General features: G+C 46.5%; 1 protein-coding gene and 1 non-coding gene across 2 annotated transcripts in view; one reads left to right on the top strand and one right to left on the bottom strand.

Moving 5' to 3' along the window:
* The window catches only part of RAP1GAP2 (RAP1 GTPase activating protein 2), a 1,491,256-nt gene that overhangs the window by 138,482 nt on the left and 1,331,213 nt on the right, over positions 1-21,561 (top strand). The window lies entirely within an intron of this gene.
* Positions 5,080-5,181, bottom strand: LOC135054238 (U6 spliceosomal RNA). The gene has a single exon (XR_010243441.1). It is a non-coding gene; the product is annotated as a U6 spliceosomal RNA (small nuclear RNA).

Here is a 21,561-nt window from a genome sequence, read left to right as displayed (position 1 = left end):
TATCATTCACACCTGTGCCATCAGGTAATCATACCTCCCAACATGACCCTCTCCAGGAGGGACAGAATGCTCTGCTCCAGCACTTCCCTCTTAATGTATAATTGCCCTCACCTGTGGGGAGACACCTTTCTTATCCATTCACCTGTTCAACACAGGTGTCGGCAATCATAAATTGAGAGTGAAGTGCAGGAGCAGAGCATTCTGTCCCTCCTGTAGAGGGTCATGTTGGGAGGTATGGGTAATTCAGAATAGCTGAAGAAGTTGTAAATCTCACAGATAAATCATACCCCTTTCACACAGCCCAAAATTTCCCGGGTTATTGCACATGAACGCGCACCAACCCGGGAAATTTCTCGGTGTGAAAGGGTACAGGGTCAAAATCCCGGGATTCCTGCCCCGGCATTTCAACCCTGCAATCGACCAGGGTTGGTCCCGGGATCCTCCCGGGAACCTGGTCTGTGTGAACGGGAGCCGGGTCAATGCGCCCCGGCTCCTGTTCACTTTCTATGTATCAGGCAGCGCTTGGAGATCATGTGATCTCTTGCGCCGCCCCCGCCGCGTCACCACTGACGTCAGCAACCCGGCAATATGCCGGGCTACTGACTGCGGTATGCAAGGGGTCTTACCCGGGAATGTCCCTGCATGATCCAGGGACCGTATTCCCGGGTAAGACCCCTGCATATCTGGTGTGAAAGGGGTATCACAGTATTCTGGGAGTGAGCTCATTGTATTTGGTTGTTGTTGTTTTTTTGGCCACCCACAATATAAGAAACAGCAAATGCCCACAAATAGTTATTAGAAGTGTCCGATTTAATGATTTCACTTATTTTCAAGAAATACTTTATATGAGAAACCAGGACATTTTAACCAAAAGAGATCTAGAACATTAACATTTTCTTCTGAATTTACTTTATACTAGGAGCTTTTTGACTAAGATAAAACCTTTTTCTTCTTCTGTTCTATTACTGCCTTATGCGATTCTGGAACCCTTCTCTAGTAACTTGGCAGCTCCCTGTGAAATTGGAAAGCATGGTAACTCTCTGTCAAATATGCAGCTTTCGCTGTAAGACATACAGCTCTCTCTGAGAGGTTTGCAAACCTTCTTGTTGCCTCTGGTGTCATTAGAATGGCATTTCATTAAAGCAGAGCAGACAAATGGTAACATCTTAAAAGAAGAAGACGTTTCAGGGCTAAAAAGTTCTTTAAGTACAGAAAGTTGTACCTATATGGAAAGCTTCACAAATGTGTTAGTATATGGGGCCTAATTCAGACCTAATCGCTCGCTAGCAGTTTTTTGCAGCTCTGCGATCAGCTAATCGCCGTCCACTGGGGAGTGTATTTTAGCTGGGCAAGTGTGCGAACGCATGTGCAGCCGGCTGGTGCAAAAAGATCTTTTGCAGTTTCTGAGTAGCCCAGGACTTACTCAGCCGCTGCGATCACTTCAGCCTGTCTGGGACCGGAATTGACTTCAGACACCCGCCCTGCAAACACTTGGACACGGCTGCGTTTTTTCAACCACTCCCTGAAAATGGTCAGTTGCCACCCACAAACGCCCTCTTCCTGTCAATCTCCTTGCAATTGGCTGTGCGAATGGATTCTTTGTTAACCCCATCGCACAGCAACGATCTGCTTTGTACCTGAGCGACGCGCATGCGCATTGTGGTGCATACGCATGCGCAGTTCTGACCTGACTGCAGTGTAGCGAAAAAAGCTAGCGTACGATCAGGTCTGAATTAGAGATGAGCGGGTTCGGTTCCTCGGGATCCGAACCCCCCCGAACTTCACCCATTTTACACGGTTCCGAGTCAGCCTCGGATCTTCCCGCCTTGCTCGGTTAACCAGAATGCGCCCGAACGTCATCATCCCGTTGTCGGATTCTCGCGAGATTCGTATTCTATATAAGGAGCCGCGAGTCGCCGCCATTTTCACTCGTGCATTGGAGATTGAACGGAGAGGACGTGGCAGCGTTCTCTCCCTGAAAAGCTCCGTAATCTGTGCTCAGTGTGCTGCAAATATCTGTGCTCAGTGTGCTGCAAATAATCTGTGCTCAGTGTGCTGAAAATATCTACGTTCTCTGCCTGAAAACACTCCATATCTGTGCTCAGTGTGCTGCAAATATCTGATCAGTGTGCTGCATTGTGGGGACTGGGAACCACCAGTATAAGTATATACATGATGTGGCCATTCACTGGTACCTGGTGACAGAACATATACTAGATTCCCTCACAATGTAACTTTATATCTGTCACCTATATACATGATGTGGCCATTCACTGGTACCTGGTGACAGAACGTATACTGGATTCCCTCACAATGTAACTTTATATCTGTCACCTATATACATGATGTGGCCATTCACTGGTACCTGGTGACAGAACGTATACTGGATTCCCTCACAATGTAACTTTATATCTGTCACCTATATACATGATGTGGCCATTCACTGGTACCTGGTGACAGAACGTATACTGGATTCCCCCACCAGGGCCGAAACTAGGATTTTCATCATCCGGGGCAAGGCAATACTTTGCGCCCGCTTCCCCCCCTGCCCCCCCACCAAAAAAAAACAAAGAAAAAAAAAAACAACAACAGTAGAACAAGCTCTGTCAGACTAAAATATCAGATTACCAGGAAATTTGATAAAGGTGATACTATTGGACAATATTCCCCTATGTGCCTCAAATGCCCTACAGTATGCGTCACATGCCCGCCAGCGTGTTCAACTACATGCTCCACTGTGTGTCCCCATACATTGCACTATATCATAACACTTCATCACTGCACTACATTCCTCTATCCACTGCACTACATCCCCTACACGCTGAACTACATCACTACACTACATGCCCCTATACACTGCACTACATACCCTATATTCTACACTACATCACTAGACTACATCCCCTTATATGCTACAACAGATCAGTGCACTACGTGCCCCTATATACTGCAATACATTACTACACTACATACCCTATATGGTACACTGTATCACTACACTACATCCCCCTATAAGCTACACCAAATCCCCCCATCTGGGAGGCAAAGCGGAGCTTGATACTGCTAACTGAGAGCACAGTGCGCTTCTATAGCTTGTACAGTGCACTGCACGCTAGTCGCAGCACTGTGTGGCAAAGAAGAGAGTTTAAGACAGTAGCCGCCATAGAAGAGATCCCAGGTACTGGAGCTCATGCGCACAGCGTTGGAGCCAGCTGTGGGCAGACAGGTGGGTCAGAGACATTGCCCTGGGAGCTGTCTGCTGCCTCACTGGAGCAGCACAGCACTGCCAGTAAAAAAATTTTTTAAAAAAACCCTGTTCCTCTGTAACTCCTTGGCGCCCCCTCAAATCCTGCACCCAGGGCGCATGCCCCCTTAGCCCCCCCCTAGTTACTGCCCTGCCCCCACAATGTAACTTTTATATCTGTCACCTATATACATGATGTGGTCATTCACTGGTACCTGGTGACAGAACATATACTGGATTCCCCCACAATGTAACTTTATATCTGTCACCTATATACATGATGAGGCCATTCACTGGTACCTGGTGACAGAACGTATACTGGATTCCCCCACAATGTAACTTTATATCTGTCATCTATATAATAATTATAGTAGTACAGTACAGTAGGCCATTGCTGTATCTTGCAGCTCTGTGTCACTGCAAGTATCCATTCCATATCTGTGCGGCATTTTTGTGAGCAGTATATATAGTATTACAGTGCAGCATTTTGGTGACTAACAGTATATAGTTGTACAGTAGGCCATTGCTGTATCTTGCAGCTCTGTGTCACTGCATGTATCCATTCCATATCTGTGCTGCATTTTTGTGAGCAGTATATATAGTATTACAGTGCAGCATTTTGGTGACCCAACAGTATATAGTTGTGTACAGTAGGCCATTGCTGTATCTTGCAGCTCTGTGTCACTGCAAGTATCCATCCATTCCATTTTCTTCCAGTGATTTGGACCAATAATACCATTGATTGGAACGAATAATTCCAGTGATTTTGTCATTTTCTTCCAGTGATTTGGACCAATAATACCATTGATTAGAACGAATAATTCCTGTGATATTGAGGTGTTTGTGTCGCTTAGCTTAGCCGTCCAGCGACCACAGTGCACCTCTTTTTCTCTTTTCTTTGCATCATGTGCTGTTTGGGGCCAATTTTTTTTAAGTGCCATCCTGTCTGACACTGCAGTGCCACTCCTAGATGGGCCAGGTGTTTGTGCCGCCCTCTTGGGTCGCTTTGCTTAGTCATCCAGCGACCTCGGTGCAAATTTTAGGACTAAAAATAGTATTGTGAGGTGTTCAGAATAGACTGGAAATGAGTGGAAATTGTGGTTATTGAGGTTAATAATACTATAGGATCAAAATTACCCCCAAATTCTATGATTTAAGCTGTTTTTGAGGGGTTTTTGAAAAAAAACACCCGAATCCAAAACACACCCGAATCAGAGAAAAAAAATTCAGGGAGGTTTTGCCAAAACGCGTCTGAATCCAAACACGGCCGCTGAACCGAATCCAAAACCAAAACTCAAAACCCGAAAAATGTCCGGTGCACATCTCTAGTCTGAATCACCCCCAGGGTGCGCTCTGTACCTGTCTCCTTATGCATGGGATTACATGGGCGCGTCCTCTAGTGTTTGTCCCCTAGTGCCAATGTCTCAAGGAGGCGGAGCTATGTCACTGAACTCTTCCATCTTAGAGAGACTGTGTGCTGAGAGCGCAGTATCAGCGTGTGTGAGCTGAGAGAGACTTACAGTGTTCCTCCACCTACTGCTTGCACTACGCTGACAGTGTCAATATAGAGCCGGGAGGTGCATCACTTCTCCTTCACAGCGGGAGTCAGACTGCACGTCTGTGCAGTCCTCCATCCCTCACCACCGGAGTCATACCGCGGCCACATCAGGACACTGGTGAGTACCGCCAATACCTGAGTTACCCTGTGTGTTTTATAACAGACCCAGTTGCCTACTATTGCTGTATACTCAAGTCACCTGTGTGTATTACAAATAAACCTGCTTTGCTGTTTAACTCATTAGTGTGTGGACTAACGTCACTATACCAAGCACCGCAATACTCTGCCAACAAAATGGACATGTCATCCTTGTGTAGTGGCCAAGCTAATCTCTTCCGTATCATTCCAATTTTGGTATATGTTCTGCAGAAGCAAGAAGGGGATTTCTTAGCCCCAAAAGTCTGCTTCTTTTAGGATTTTACTCTGTCTGCTCTGCTTTAATAAAATAGCTCTTACTGTACAGTATGAGCATGTTTTGACTCACTAACATGTAGCCTTATTGTTTTTATACATTGTACAGTACCTGGGTCTTAGGAGACTTGCATTGTGTCCATAGCCTCTCCCAATGGAAGATGGGAGGTTTTGGTCTAGAGACCAGGGCTACCATCAGAATTCATTGTGCTTGGGACAGAAAAAAAATAGGCAGACCGCCCCCCTCCCCACACACACACACACACACACACACACACACACACACACACACACACACCATAGCCATTAGGTCCTCTCCCCCTGTAGCACCCACAGCTTACCAATCTCAGCAGCAGCGGTCTCCCTGCTGACGGTCTACGAGCTCCCATTGGCTCATGCCAGCATTGAATTTAAAATAGCGCCGGCGGGTCTGTCCCTCATGCTCATCTGCCGGTGGTCCCGATCAACCAGTGCTCCTGCCACCCGGGCCCGCTCACGGTTCGGGCCCGGGACTGAAGTACCAGCTTTCCCTCCTTGATGGCGACCCTGCTGGAGACTACACAATCACACTTTGTTTCCTTTGATTTATAATGGCATTGCCAGTTTTGTTTTCTTTTCCCTGCAGCACTTCTCCTGACAGTACTCACTCTACCAGTGGTGACTTAAGGTGGGTACACACTAGGACCAATCATCGGCCCGATGTGTCATGCTTGACAACTGTGACAACTGGGAGAGCATTTACATGTGCCAGCCCAGTTGTGATGTCAGTCTCTCAGTAGACCGCCTGTACGTGCAGCACAATACACGGATATAATGTATCTGCAGATATACTGGCCATTGGCAGTGCTGCAGGGCCAACACAATATATCTGTTAATGATGTAGACATATCGCTGGTACATACCTACCGATTCACCCACTATATATCGTCCGTTCCACTGATATATTGGTCAGTGTGTACCCAGTATTAGGCTTAGTGGATTCTGCTTGGAAAGGTGGCATTCCCCGCACTGGCCGGCCCCACACTTCTCCTTTGGTGTGAATCTTTCTGTCCTCTGCTCGGGATACGGTTGTTAGGTCGACAGTCATTAGGTCGACCACTGAATGTCGACATGCATTATGTCGGCATGGTCAATAGGTCGACATGATCATTAGGTTGACGTGTACTAGGTCGACAGGTCAAACGGTCGACATGAGTTTTTCACATTTCTTTTTCCATTTTTGGACTTTTTCACGTGGACTACAATTGGGAAGCGAGCCATGCAAGGGGACAGGGTGCACTAATTTGGGTTCCTCGTCACTTTACGAAAAAATGACACCAAAAAAAGTCCAAAAACCCATGTCGACCTTTTGACCGGTCAACCTAGTACATGTCAACCTATTGCCCCTGTCGAACTAATGCATGTTGACCTTCAGTGATCGACCTAATGACTGTTGACCTAAGTTGAGTCAACCCAACGACCCATACCCCTGTATATAAATGTGGTACCCCGAAAAGTGATGTGTGTGCCCCTTTAGGATCTGGCACACAGGTCCGCAGCAGCAGAGCCGGTCATAGGCATAGGCAAACTAGGCAATTGCCTAGGGCATTTGATATGCCTAGGGGCATCATCAGCTTCTGCTGATTAAAATGATATGCGGCACGCCTATATTCTGTATGTAGCATTTCATATGCAGATACAGCCACAGTCGCACACAGTAGATAGGCATGCTGCATATCAGTTTAATCAGCAGAAGCTGCTTGTGCATCCTAGCCTCATAGCAATGCAAATAAGATGCATTTTCATGAAAAAAAGGTGCCTGACGTTAGCATTGATGCAAGATTTGTGAGGACACATCTGTATCCAAGCAGAGGCAGAGGTCACAGTGTTAGTGGAAATGTGAGTGCTGTGTGCATGTGAGTGTGTTGGTTGTGCAGTAGTGTTCAGAATATGTATAAGGAGCATTATGTGTGTCATGTAAAAATACTTTAATAACGTGCAACATATGTGTAAAGGGCCACATTATGTGTATAAGGGCATTAATAATGTGCGGCATATGTGTAACAGGGTACTACTGTATGTGTGTCATTATGTGTATAGGGGCACTAATAATGTGCATCAAATGTGTAGGGGGCACTATTTGTGTCATTATGTGTATAAGGGCATTAATAATGTGCGGCATATGTGTAAGGGACATTATGTGTAAAAGGGCATTAATAAAGGTTGTCATAAAATTTGTAAGGTGCATTATGTTTATTAGGACATTAATGTGTCTCATATGTGTAAGGGGCATTACTGTGTGGAATTGTGTATAAATGCATTACTAATGTGTGGCATTATGTGTATAAGGTGCTCTACTATGTGGTGTTGCATATAGAAAGGGCACTACTGTGTCGTCTAATGTGAATAAAGAGCAATAAAGTGTGGTGTAATGTGAATAAGGAGCAATTCAGTGTGATGTAAAGTGAATAAGGGGCTCTACTGTGAGGAGTAACGTTTATAAGGTAAAGTGATACTACTGTGGGATATAATATGAATTATGGACATTATCGCAAGATAAAATGTGAATAAAGTTGCAGTACTGTGTGGCGTAATTGGAATTGGGGTTACTATTGTGTGGCCATGCCCCTTCCCAGCAAGAAGATGCCCCTTTTTGGGCTGTACGTCAAATGTGCGAACTGTTCCTATTTAAAATATAGGGGGTTCAAGGACTGCTATGGGTGAGGGGTGATGGTGCTGGGAAAGAGGTGCAAGGTCAGAGGCAGAACCAGCGGTGGTGCTAGGGGGCACCAGCCAAAATCTTGTCTAGGGCATCATATTGGTTAGGGCCGGCTCTGCGCAGCAGCACAAGGAGAGAGCACAGCACAGCAGGAGTTTAAGCTGGGACCCTGGTCTGATCACATGGTTTGGATGCGGACCGCAGATTGGACAGGGGCAGCTGGTAGAAGAGAGCCTTGTGGGAAGAAGGGAGGAGGTATAGTGACTAAGGGGGTAATTCCGACCCGATCGCACGCTGCAGTTTATCGCAGCCATGCGATTGGGTCCGAACTGCGCATGCGCTGTGGCCGCAATGCGCAGGCGCTTCGATGCCCGGCGACAGGGGGATGTCAGGCAGCGATGAAACTAACGAAGATCGGGATGGCAGCGCCAAACGCAAGGTGATTGACAGCAGGAAGGCGTTCCTGGGTGGCAACTGACCGTTTTCTGGGAGTGTCGAGGAAAACGCAGGCGTGTCCAGGTGTTTGCAGGGCGGGTGTCTGACGTCAATTCTGGAACCTGACAAACTGAAGTGATCGCAGCGGCTGAGAAAGTTCAGAGCTACTCAGAAACTGCACAAAACTTTTTGGCACAGCTCCCCTGCACATGCGATCGCACACTTGCTAAGCTAAAATACACTCCCCCATAGGCGGCGACTATCTGATCGCATGGGCTGCAAAAAATTGCAGTGTGCAATCAACTGGGAATGACCCCCTAAGGGCCTAATTCAGAGTTGATCGCAACAGCAAATTTGTTAGCAGTTGGGCAAAACCATGGGGGTAATTCCAAGTTGATCGCAGCAGGAATTTTGTTAGCAGTTGGGCAAAACCATGTGCACTGCAGGGGAGGCAGATATAACATGTGCAGAAAGAGTTAGATTTGGGTGGGGTGTGTTCAACCTGAAATCTAAATTGCAGTGTAAAAATAAAGCAGCCAGTATTTACCCTGCACAGAAACAATATAACTCACCCAAATCTAACTCTCTCTGCAAATGTTGTTTCTGCCACACCTGCAGTGCACATGGGGGGTCATTCCGAGTTGTTCGCTCGTTGCCGATTTTCGCTATATTGCGATTAGTCTCTTACTGCGCATGCGCAAGGTTCATAGAGCGCATGCGCTTAGTTATTTTACACAAAAGTTAGGTATTTTACTCACGGCATAACGAGGATTTTTCATCGTTCTGTTGATCGTACTGTGATTGACAGGAAGTGGGTGTTTCTGGGCGGAAACTTGCCGTTTTCTGGGGGTGTGCGAAAAAACGCTGGCGTTTCTGGGAAAAACACGGGAGTGTCTGAAGAAACGGGGGAGTGTCTGGGCGAACGCTGGGTGTGTTTGTGACGTCAAACCAGGAACGTCAAACCAGGAACGAAACTGACTGAACTGATCGCAATGGCTGAGTAAGTCTAGAGCTACTCAGAAACTGCTAAGAAATTTCTGTTCGCAATTCTACTAATATTTCATTCGCAATTCTGCTATGCTAAGATACACTCCCAGAGGGCGGCGGCTTAGCGTGTGCAATGCTGCTAAAAGCAGCTAGCGAGCGAACAACTCGGAATGAGGGCCATGGGCCCTCATTCCGAGTTGTTCGCTCGCAAGCTGCTTTTAGCAGCTTTACACACGCTAAGCCGCCGCCTACTGGGAGTGAATCTTAGCTTCTTAAAATTGCGAACGAAAGATTCGCAATATAGCGAAAAGACATCTCTGTGCAGTTTCTGAGTAGCTCGAGACTTACTCGGCATCTGCGATCAGTTCAGTGCTTGTCGTTCCTGGTTTGACGTCATAAACACACCCAGCGTTCGCCCAGACACTCCTCCGTTTCTCCAGCCACTCCCGCGTTTTTCCCAGAAACGGTAGCGTTTTTTCGCACACACCCATAAAACGGACAGTTTCCGCCCAGAAACACCCACTTCCTGTCAATCACACTACGATCACCAGAACGAAGAAAAAAACATGAGTAAAATACCTAACTGCATAGCAAATTTACTTGGCGCAGTCGCACTGCGGACATTGTGCATGCGCACTAAGCGGAAAATCGCTGCGATGCGAAAAAATTTACAGAGCGAACAACTCGGAATGACCACCCTGGTTTTGCCCAACTGCTAACAAATTTGCTACTGCGATCAACTCTGAATTACCCCCTAAGATGTAATGATGATGACTAGTATCAAACAAAGTGTACAGATAGGGGTCATGTGCACAAGATGCGTCCAGCTCTGCATGCAGGTGAGTATATGCATTTATTTCCATTTGAGTATCTTGCCCCCCATGTGCAAACAAAACGAGGGTTAATCTAGCTATGCCGACATATCACTTGCCCATATGATCTAACCACGCACCGTGAGGTAGTCTGTGCCCTATCACATAGGAGTTGCCTGCACTTCAAGAGATAGAATTTCCCCCAAAACTTTGGACTGTTTGTAAGATAAGGCTTTACTGTCTTCTTCTCTTTGTTCATCTGTACACCCAAATTCTTCTTTTTTGTGATTATCCAAATGTAAGGCCAATTAATCATCTTCAATCCAGAGTTCATTGCAGCTCAATAAAAGACATCCTGTTGGCATTGTTCACTCACTCCTGTTTCATATCAATCTATCCTACCTCTCTGAGCATGATACTGCGGGACAAGGTATGGGGAAAAACATTTCAGGGAAAAGGTCCGTCACATAGCAACCAACACCTGTGATACCTCTCTCAAACACTTAGACATACCCGCCAACCCCAGTGTGTTACATATACACTGTATACAGACCCAAGTGTCTGGCACTCGTCCACAAATGAAGTTGCCAGGTGTCTACCCAAAGCAGTATGGATAAAAATGTGGGATGTGGTTGGCACTCAAAATACTCCAGTAGTTACAAACACATTGCCATGGCAGTGTACACACACCTACAGGGCCACTGAGAGCTGAACAGGGCCTGGGTACTGTGGGAGCATTGGCAAAAAAATAATGAAAAAATATGCGCTGCTGAGGGGTACATTTGTCACCCTCAGGAGCTTGCCCAGGCCCCCTCTGGGTCCCTCCAACAAGCCCGGCCCGGGTAATCAGCACCTAATGCCCCCTTCTCAGTGCCCCTGCACACATATACATATTATATAACACATACTTATACACTTACTTGCAGCAGCTGCAGGGTGCTGATGAGGCGAGCTGTAAAATATTATTAATGTGAAAATACAGGATATAGGGGGAGATGTATAAACCTTGGAAAGAGATAAAGTGGAGAGAGATAAACTACCATTCAATCAGCTCCTAGCTGTCATTTTTCAAACACCGCCTGTAACATGGCAGTTAGGAGCTGATTGGTTGGTAGTTTATCTCTCTTCACTTTATCACTCTCCGAGGCTTAGTACATCTCCCCCTTTGTGTAATATCTTTTAAAGTGGAAATCAAAGCAATGTGAATCTGTGATTCATTTGATTCAAGATCGTCTGATCAGCACAACACTTAAGAAAGCATTTAAACTGAGACATCTACAACTTAGAACACCTTCAGACACCAAAGTAGCAAGCAGATAGCAATGTATGCACCTCAATTACAGCTAATTGGTCATAAGTACATTGCTGTTAGAAGATGTTATTGATAATGCATTAGAGGTCATAGAGAGCTGTTAAGAGAGACTGCAAGTAGGGGGTTGAGAAAATGAGGCGCATAAAGATGTCAAAAGAGTATGGCAGGTAACACAGTGAATGCATTATGGCTGGATGAGAAAACTTATACACAGTGTAACTCTGATCCTGTTAGAAATAAAAATGCATTTGTATTTATTTAAAAGAACATGCTCTGCTTTATAGGAGACAATTAATTAAAAAAATGTCAATTAAAATTTCAAAAATGAATAACTGTGAATAAAATTGTGTAGTTAATGCAGCCAACTTTAAAAGAATCTAATATATATAATCATATTTCTGGTGCTGTCTCACCACAGCATTATGTAGCATTACATAAAATATATGAAACGTAATGTAAAACTCAGTTAAAATGTATATGTATATATACATATATATAATACTGTATACTGTATATTTATTTAAAAAAATTATATATGATGTGTGAGCCCCGGCACTCCAGCTGCTAGTTACTTACTGCGGTGCCCTCCTTGTGGGTTTGCTGACCCACCATAATACAACCAACGAAAGCAGGCGGCTCTCACAGACTTGTATCGTGCATAAAAGCCACTCCTCCGCCCCTGTCACCCCCTCGAATGGAGGCCGGTTTGTGATCTATAGCCTTATATCTAAGGCTGGCCAAGTTGTGTCGCTGTAATGCGAAATGGCGTGCAACCGGCTTCTCGCTTGTACCTGAGCTTAACGCAGCCCGAATTGCCGATCTATGTTGTATAAAGACTTTAAGTTGACACTCGGTTTTGCCTACATAATAGAGCCAACACGGGCAAACTATCACTTAAACAACAAATCACGAAGTGCAGGTTAACGGCCATTTAATTTTTAATCTCTGGCCTGTATGTAGGTGTGGGATGGTGTCTCCTGTTAGTAAATATGAGCATGTTGTAACCCCAAACATCTCAAGCAGCCGTTCTTTCTGCTCAAAAAATTCTTTGGTGCCACCTTCAAATTGAAACCTGTCACATCAGTTTTTACAATTAGGTCCTTGATATTTCTGCCTCTAGAGTAACTGGGCATAAGCTTACTGTTTTGAAACCATTTAAGATCAGAGTCGGAAGTCACCATTTGCCACAAGCCCCTCACTTGCCTAGATGTGTGGAGACTACTGGTACTATATTCAGTTACCCAGGGAATCATTTCTTTTGATAAAACCTTAAATTTTGTCTGCGGCACCATTTTCCCGGTATTTTGTGCATGCACAGTAGGTAAATCACTGGGAAAATGGCCACTGTGCCATTTTCCCGGAGATCTGTGCATGCGCTGTAGATTCTGGGACAGCGCAAGGGTCCCCTAGGGACCCTGAGGCCCAGAGTCTACACAGCGCTGCCGGCTAGAGAGGAGGGGGCCCAGCTGGAGCCAGCACACGGTCCTCCTCCTCTCTAGAAATACCCCTGCTCATACCGACAGTCAGAAGACCAATTGTGTAATTCCGAAACATACCAGAGGTAAGTAAAGGGGTCTTGAATACTGTGCACAATTTTGGGCACCATACTACAAAAAGGATATCCTGGAACTAGAAAAGGTTCAGAAGCGGGTGACAAAACTAACTCAGGGGATGGAGACTCATTATGGGGAGGGTTAGGGTGTAGGTGTGGGGGAGGTTAGGGTTAGGCTGCGGAGGAGGAGGTTAGGTTTAAGATGTGGGAGGGGTGAGTTAGGGGTAGGATCATACTTACCTTTTAATTTCTCCTTACCATGAGAAGCATGGAGAGAAGACACTACAGGGGACTATGGGGGGCGGGGCCAGGCTTTGACATCATCAAGCCCCACCCACAGACCAACGAATACTAAGGAGTATCTCTCCAACCTGCCCGATGTCGGTCTTCTGACTGTCGAAATCCTGACTGCCAGGATTTCGTGCCCATCCCTTTATTACAGTACCACAGATTACTTTAGAACAGACAACTACTACTACTTGGGAGTGTAAAGAAAGTTTGAAGTGGGAGAGGCTAGTCTAATCTGTAGCCAAACCTAGATTCTAAACATGCAGAATAGTCAAGTGAAGCTGTTGTCATACCATTGAATCTACAGAATATGAAACAAAGTTCATATAGCTAAATTGCATGTACAGTATTTAGTTTTATATTACAGATAAAATGTTTGCTGTAATGCATTGCAAACACAAAATCAAACATATATTAATTAAACTGATATTTTGCATTAAAAAAAATTATGTTTAAGGTACAGTATCCAATATATTATTACAATTTCTCATTTCTTCATATTTTACCATTTGTAAGCATATGAACAAAACATACACTACCAATAAAACATACTATGTTAAAAGGCAGGGACATAGCCAGAACTTTGTGGGCCCTATAGCAACTGTGTGAAAGGACCCCTGTCCCAGTGCTTCTAGAGAGACACCCCTATGCAGATGTTTTTAATCTTATGCCCCATAATAGTGTATTAGTTCATTTACAGAACCATAGTAGTGCCTTAATTAATATTATGCCCAATAGTAGTGCCCTAGTTTATTTCATGAACCGTAGTATTGCCCTAGTTCATGTTATGTCACATTGTAGGGCTACAGTACACATTATGCAACACAATACCCCAGTTCATATTATGTAACATTGTAATGCTGTCCAGTTCACTATGATGAGCAGGTCCAGGTGCGTACCAAGATATATTGTAGGCTCTAAGGTAAAAGTTTGTAAGGGCCCCTATGTACCACCCAATGTTGCAAAATGTATGTAACTGTGACAGGGAAGGTGGCCCCTCTCAGCTCTGGGTCCCATAGCAGCTGCACTCCCTGCACCTATGGTAGCTACACCCTTGTACATAACACATATAACTGTGACAGTGAAGGTGGCCCCTCTCAGCTCTGGGTCCCATAGCAGCTGCCCTCCCTGCACCTATGGTAGCTACACCCTTGTATATAACACATGTAACTGTGACAGGGAAGGTGGCCCGTCTCAGCTCTGGGCCCTATCGCTGCTGTGCTCCCTGCATCTATGGTAGCTACTGTTGAAATATGGACAACAGACTATGGTTTCGTTTATATGCATGTAGTTACCGTACAGGGGCAGCAGATGGCGCTGTATAGTTACAGAGATGTAGTGTTTGTCTGTTGCATATGTCTTGTACTTGTTTTACTCACATGTGTTTTTCTAGAAGAGTCTCTGAGGGAGAAAGACATAAGCTGATGATACTGAAACCTGTTGTATTGATCCTGCTATTTCAGTACTATATAAAGGAGATATACATCTCAAGTCTCGTTCTGTCTGTATACAAGGTAACTCCTGAGGTAATACTTTATCTAAGGCTCCCCACTGCACACCTATGGTATCGATCCATCGCACTATACCAACAGCTACACCCTTGTATATAACACATGTAACTGTGACAGTGAAGGTGGCCCCTCTCAGCTCTGGACCCCATAGCAGCTGCCCTCCCTGCACCTATGGTAGCTACACCCTTGTACATAACACATATAACTGTGACAGTGAAGGTGGGCCCTTCTCAGTTCTGGGCCCTATCGCTGCTGTGCTCCCTGCATCTATGGTAGCTACACTTTTGTATATCACACATGTAACTGTGACAGGGAAGGTGGCGCCTCTCAGCTCTGGGCCCCATAGCAGCTGTAATCCCTGCACCTACAGTATGGTAGCTACTCCCTTGTTAAGAGGACAAAATAACAACACTCACACATTACAGTATTTCTCTGACGTCCTAAGTGGATGCTGGGACTCCGTAAGGACCATGGGGAATAGCGGCTCCGCAGGAGACTGGGCACAACTAAAAGAAAGCTTTAGACTAGCTGGTGTGCACTGGCTCCTCCCACTATGACCCTCCTCCAGGCTTCAGTTAGAATCTTGTGCCCGGCTGAGCTGGATGCACACTAGGGGCACTCCTGAGCTCCTAGAAAGAAAGTATATTTTAGGTTTTTTATTTTACAGTGAGATCTGCTGGCAACAGACTCACTGCAGCGAGGGACTAAGGGGAGAAGAAGCGAACCTACCTGACTGGAGATAGTTTGCTTCTTAGGCTACTGGACACCATTAGCTCCAGAGGGATCAAACACAGGACCCGACCTCGATCGTTCGGTCCCGGAGCCGCGCCGCCGTCCCCCTTACAGAGCCAGAAGCAAGAAGTGGTCCGGAAAATCGGCGGCAGAAGACCTCGGTCTTCAACACGGTAGCGCACAGCACTGCAGCTGTGCGCCATTGCTCCTCATGCACACCTCACACTCCGGTCACTGATGGGTGCAGGGCGCTGGGGGGGGGCGCCCTGAGCAGCAATATAAACACCTTGGCTGGCAAATCATCACAATATATAGTCCCAGGGCTATATATGTGATAAATTACCCCTGCCAGAATTCCTGAAAAAAGCGGGAGAAAGTCAGCCTAAAAAGGGGCGGGGCTAACTCCCTCAGCACACTGGCGCCATTTTTCCCTCACAGCTCCGCTGGAAGGATCGCTCCCTGGCTCTCCCCTGCAGTATCAAGCTACAAAGGGTAAAAAAGAGAGGGGGGGCACTAAATTTAGGCGCGGTATAACTTATATAGCAGCTATAAGGGGAAATAATTCAGTTAATCCCTGTATTATTATAGCGCTCTGGTGTGTGCTGGCATACTCTCTCTCTGTCTCCCCAAAGGGCTTTGTGGGGTCCTGTCCTCTGTCAGAGCATTCCCTGTGTGTGTGCGGTGTGTCGGTACGGCTGTGTCGACATGTTTGATGAGGAGGCTTATGTGGAGGCGGAGCAGATGCCTATAAATGTGATGTCACCCCCTGCGGGGCCGACACCTGAGTGGATGGTTATGTGGAAGGAATTACGTGACAGTGTTGACTCCTTACATAAAAGGTTTGACGACATACCGAATATGGGACAGCCGGCTTCTCAGCCTGTGCCTGCCCAGGTGTCTCAAAAGCCATCAGGGGCTCTAAAACGCCCGCTACCTCAGATGGCAGACACAGATGTCGACACAGATACTGACTCCAGTGTCGACGACGATGAGACTAATGTAACTTCCAATAGGGCCACACGTTACATGATTGAGGCTATGAAAAATGTGTTGCACATTTCTGATGTTACCCTAGGTACCACAAAAAAGGGTATTATGTTTGGAGAGAAAAAACTACCAGTAGTTTTTCCTCCATCTGAGGAGTTAAATGAAGTGTGTGAAGAAGCGTGGGCTTCCCCCGTTAAGAAACAAGTAATTTCTAAAAGGTTACTAATGACGTACCCTTTCCCGCCAGAGGATAGGTCACGTTGGGAAACATCCCCTAGGGTGGATAAAGCGCTCACACGCTTGTCAAAGAAGGTGGCACTACCGTCTCCGGATACGGCCGCCCTAAAGGAACCTGCTGATAGAAAGCAGGAGGCTATCCTGAAGTCTGTATATACACACACAGGTATTATACTGAGACCAGCTATTGCTTCAGCATGGATGTGCAGTGCTGCAGCTGCGTGGTCAGATTCCCTGTCGGAAAATATTGATACCCTAGACAGGGACACTATATTGCTAACCGTAGAGCATATTAAAGACACAGTCTTATACATGAGAGATGCACAGAGGGATATTTGCCGGCTGGCATCTAAAATAAGTGCAATGTCCATTTCTGCCAGGAGAGGGTTATGGACTCGGCAGTGGACAGGTGATGCAGACTCTAAAAGGCACATGGAAGTTTTGCCTTATAAAGGTGAGGAGTTGTTCGGGGATGGTCTCTCTGACCTAGTTTCCACAGCAACAGCTGGGAAGTCTGCATTTTTACCCCATGTTCCCTCACAGCCAAAGAAAGCACCGTATTATCAGGTACAGTCCTTTCGGCCCCATAAGGGCAAGCGGGTTAGAGGCGCGTCCTTTCTGCCCAGAGGCAGAGGTAGAGGGAAAAAGCTGCAGCATACAGCCAGTTCCCAGGAGCAAAAGTCCTCCCCCGCTTCCTCTAAGTCCACAGCATGACGCTGGGGCTCCACAGGCGGAGCCAGGTACGGTGGGGGCCCGTCTAAAAAATTTCAGCGATCAGTGGGCTCACTCACGGGTGGATCCCTGGATCTTTCAAGTAGTATCTCAGGGGTACAAGCTGGAATTCGAGACATCTCCCCCCCGCCGTTTCCTCAAATCTGCCTTGCCAACTACTCCCTCAGGCAGGGAGGCAGTGATAGAGGCAATTCACAAGCTGTATTCCCAGCAGGTGATAGTAAAGGTGCCCCTACTTCAACAAGGACGGGGTTACTATTCCACAATGTTTGTGGTACAGAAACCAGACGGTTCGGTGAGACCCATTTTAAATTTGAAATCCTTGAACACATATATAAAAAAATTCAAGTTCAAGATGGAATCGCTCAGGGCGGTTATTGCAAGCCTGGACGAGGGGGATTACATGGTATCACTGGACATCAAGGATGCTTACCTGCATGTCCCCATTTACCATCCTCACCAGGAGTACCTCAGATTTGTGGTACAGGATTGTCATTACCAATTCCAGACATTGCCGTTCGGTCTATCCACGGCTCCGAGGGTCTTTACCAAGGTAATGGCCGAAATGATGATACTCCTTCGAAAGAAGGGAGTTTTAATTATCCCGTACTTGGACGATCTCCTGATAAAGGCGAGGTCCAAGGAGCAGTTGTTAGTCGGGGTAGCACTATCTCGGGAGGTGCTACAACAGCACGGCTGGATTCTAAATATTTCAAAGTCACAGCTGGTCCCTATGACACGTCTACTGTTCCTGGGGATGGTTCTGGACACAGAACAGAAAAAAAGTGTTTCTCCCGGAGGAGAAGGCCAAGGAGTTGTCATCTCTAGTCAGAGGCCTCCAAAAAACAAAACAGGTGTCGGTGCATCACTGCACGCGGATCCTGGGAAAGATGGTAGCTTCCTACGAAGCAATTCCATTCGGCAGGTTCCATGCAAGAACCTTTCAGTGGGACCTGTTGGACAAGTGGTCCAGATCGCATCTTCAGATGCATCAGCTGATAGCCCTGTCTCCAAGGACCAGGGTGTCTCTGCTGTGGTGGCTGCAAAGTGCTCATCTTCAGGAGGGCCGCAGATTCGGCATACAGGACTGGGTCCTGGTGACCACGGATGCCAGCCTTCGAGGCTGGGGGGCAGTCACACAGGGAAGAAACTTCCAAGGACTATGGTCAAGTCATGAGACTTCTCTACACATAAATATTCTGGAACTGAGGGCCATTTACAATGCCCTAAGCCAGGCAAAACCCCTGCTTCAAAACCAGCCGGTACTGATCCAGTCAGACAACATCACGGCAGTCGCCCATGTAAACCGACAGGGCGGCACGAGAAGCAGGACGGCGATGGCAGAAGCCACAAGGATTCTCCGATGGGTGGAAAATCACGTTTTAGCACTGTCAGCAGTGTTCATTCCGGGAGTGGACAACTGGGAAGCAGACTTCCTCAGCAGGCACGACCTCCACCCGGGAGAGTGGGGACTTCATCCAGAAGTCTTCCAACTGATTGTAAACCGTTGGGAAAGGCCACAGGTGGACATGATGGCGTCCCGCCTAAACAAAAAGCTAGAAAGATATTGCGCCAGGTCAAGAGACCCGCAGGCGATAGCTGTGGACGCTCTAGTGACACCGTGGGTGTACCGGTCGGTTTATGTGTTCCCTCCTCTTCCTCTCATACCAAAGGTACTGAGGATAATAAGGAGAAGAGGAGTAAGAACTATACTCATTGTTCCGGATTGGCCAAGAAGAGCTTGGTACTCGGAACTTCAAGAAATGATCTCAGAGGACCCATGGCCTCTGCCGCTCAGACAGGACCTGCTGCTGCAGGGGCCCTGTCTGTTCCAAGACTTACCGCGGCTGCGTTTGACGGCATGGCGGTTGAATATCGGATCCTGAAGGAAAAGGGTATTCCGGAGGAAGTCATTCCTACGCTGATTAAAGCTAGGAAGGAAGTAACCTCAAACCATTATCACCGCATATGGCGAAAATATGTTGCGTGGTGTGAGGCCAGGAAGGCCCCAACGGAGGAATTTCAGCTGGGCCGTTTCCTGCACTTCCTACAGTCAGGGGTGACTATGGGCCTAAAATTGGGTTCCATTAAGGTCCAGATTTCGGCTCTATCGATTTTCTTCCAGAGAGAACTGGCTTCACTACCTGAAGTTCAGACTTTTGTTAAGGGAGTGCTGCATATTCAGCCCCCTTTTGTGCCTCCAGTGGCACCTTGGGATCTCAACGTGGTGTTGGATTTCCTAAAGTCACATTGGTTTGAGCCACTTAAAACCGTGGAATTGAAGTATCTCACGTGGAAAGTGGTCATGTTGTTTGCCTTGGCTTCGGCCAGGCGTGTATCAGAATTGGCGGCTTTGTCATGTAAAAGCCCTTATCTGATTTTCCATATGGATAGGGCAGAATTGAGGACTCGTCCCCAATTTCTCCCTAAGGTGGTATCAGCCTTTCATCTGAACCAGCCTATCGTGTTGCCTGCGGCTACTAAAGACTTGGAGGCTTCCAAGTTGTTGGACGTAGTCAGGGCCCTGAAAATTTATGTTTCCAGGACAGCTGGAGTCAGAAAGACTGACTCGCTATTTATCCTGTATGCGCCCCACAAGTTGGGTGCACCTGCTTCAAAGCAGACTATTGCTCGCTGGATCTGTAGTACGATTCAGCTTGCACATTCTGCGGCTGGACTGCCGCATCCTAAATCGTTAAAAGCCCATTCCACGAGGAAGGTGGGCTCTTCTTGGGCGGCTGCCCGAGGGGTCTCTGCTCTTCAACTTTGCCGAGCAGCTACTTGGTCGGGGTCAAACACGTTTGCTAAATTCTACAAGTTTGACACCCTGGCTGAGGAGGACCTAGAGTTTGCCCATTCGGTGCTGCAGAGTCATCCGCACTCTCCCGCCCGTTTGGGAGCTTTGGTATAATCCCCATGGTCCTTACGGAGTCCCAGCATCCACTTAGGACGTCAGAGAAAATAAGAATTTACTCACCGGTAATTCTATTTCTCGTAGACCGTAGTGGATGCTGGGCGCCCATCCCAAGTGCAGATTGTCTGCAATACTTGTATATAGTTATTGTTTAACTAAAGGGTTATTGTTGAGCCATCTGTTGAGAGGCTCAGTTGTTATCATACTGTTAACTGGGTATTGTATCACGAGTTATACGGTGTGATTGGTGTGGCTGGTATGAGTCTTACCCGGGATTCAAAATCCTTCCTTATTGTGTCAGCTCTTCCGGGCACAGTATCCTAACTGAAGTCTGGAGGAGGGTCATAGTGGGAGGAGCCAGTGCACACCAGCTAGTCTAAAGCTTTCTTTTAGTTGTGCCCAGTCTCCTACGGAGCCGCTATTCCCCATGGTCCTTACGGAGTCCCAGCATCCACTACGGACTACGAGAAATAGAATTACCGGTGAGTAAATTCTTATTTTCTCAGATTACTAAGAATAATAGACGTATTTTATGTTTTACAGGAACTAACTTAAAATTATGTTTTTGGTGGTTACAAACTGCACTTTTCAAAACAGACTGTGAACTTATTTATGTATTATTTATTAACAGATTCTTATATAGCGCAGCATATTCCGTTGCGTTTTACAATAAGAACAAAAGTAATAGAACAAAACTGGGTAAAAACAGACAGACATAGAGGAAGGAAGGCCCTGCTCGCATGCTTACAATCTATAGGGAAATAAGCATTGATTGATACACAAGGATAGATGCTAACTATTGCATAATGGTCCACCAGATTGCTAGGTTCTTAATTGGTTGTATGATATGATCACCCCGCAATGTTGGCCAAGTGTCAGGAGGGTGTGAGAATAAAGAAAGACAAGATATGTGATGTTATGTGTACTGTATATAGAGGATGTAATTAGATAGGGAAGCACTGAAGGTTATGTGGATGGGTCTGGAATTTGATAGGCTTGTCTGAAGAGGTGAGTTTTCAGGGAACGTTCAAAGGTTTGGAGACTAGAGGCGAGTCTTATTGTGCATGGGAAGGCATTCCACAGAGTGGGTGAAGCCCGGATAAAGTCCTGTGAACTTGTCATTATGCTGTAGATTTAATGTCTCCCTGAGC

This window comes from Pseudophryne corroboree, chromosome 2, assembly GCF_028390025.1.
Source record: "Pseudophryne corroboree isolate aPseCor3 chromosome 2, aPseCor3.hap2, whole genome shotgun sequence".
NCBI classification, from domain to species: Eukaryota; Metazoa; Chordata; class Amphibia; order Anura; family Myobatrachidae; genus Pseudophryne; species Pseudophryne corroboree.
This window is presented reverse-complemented; position numbering and strand designations above follow the sequence as displayed.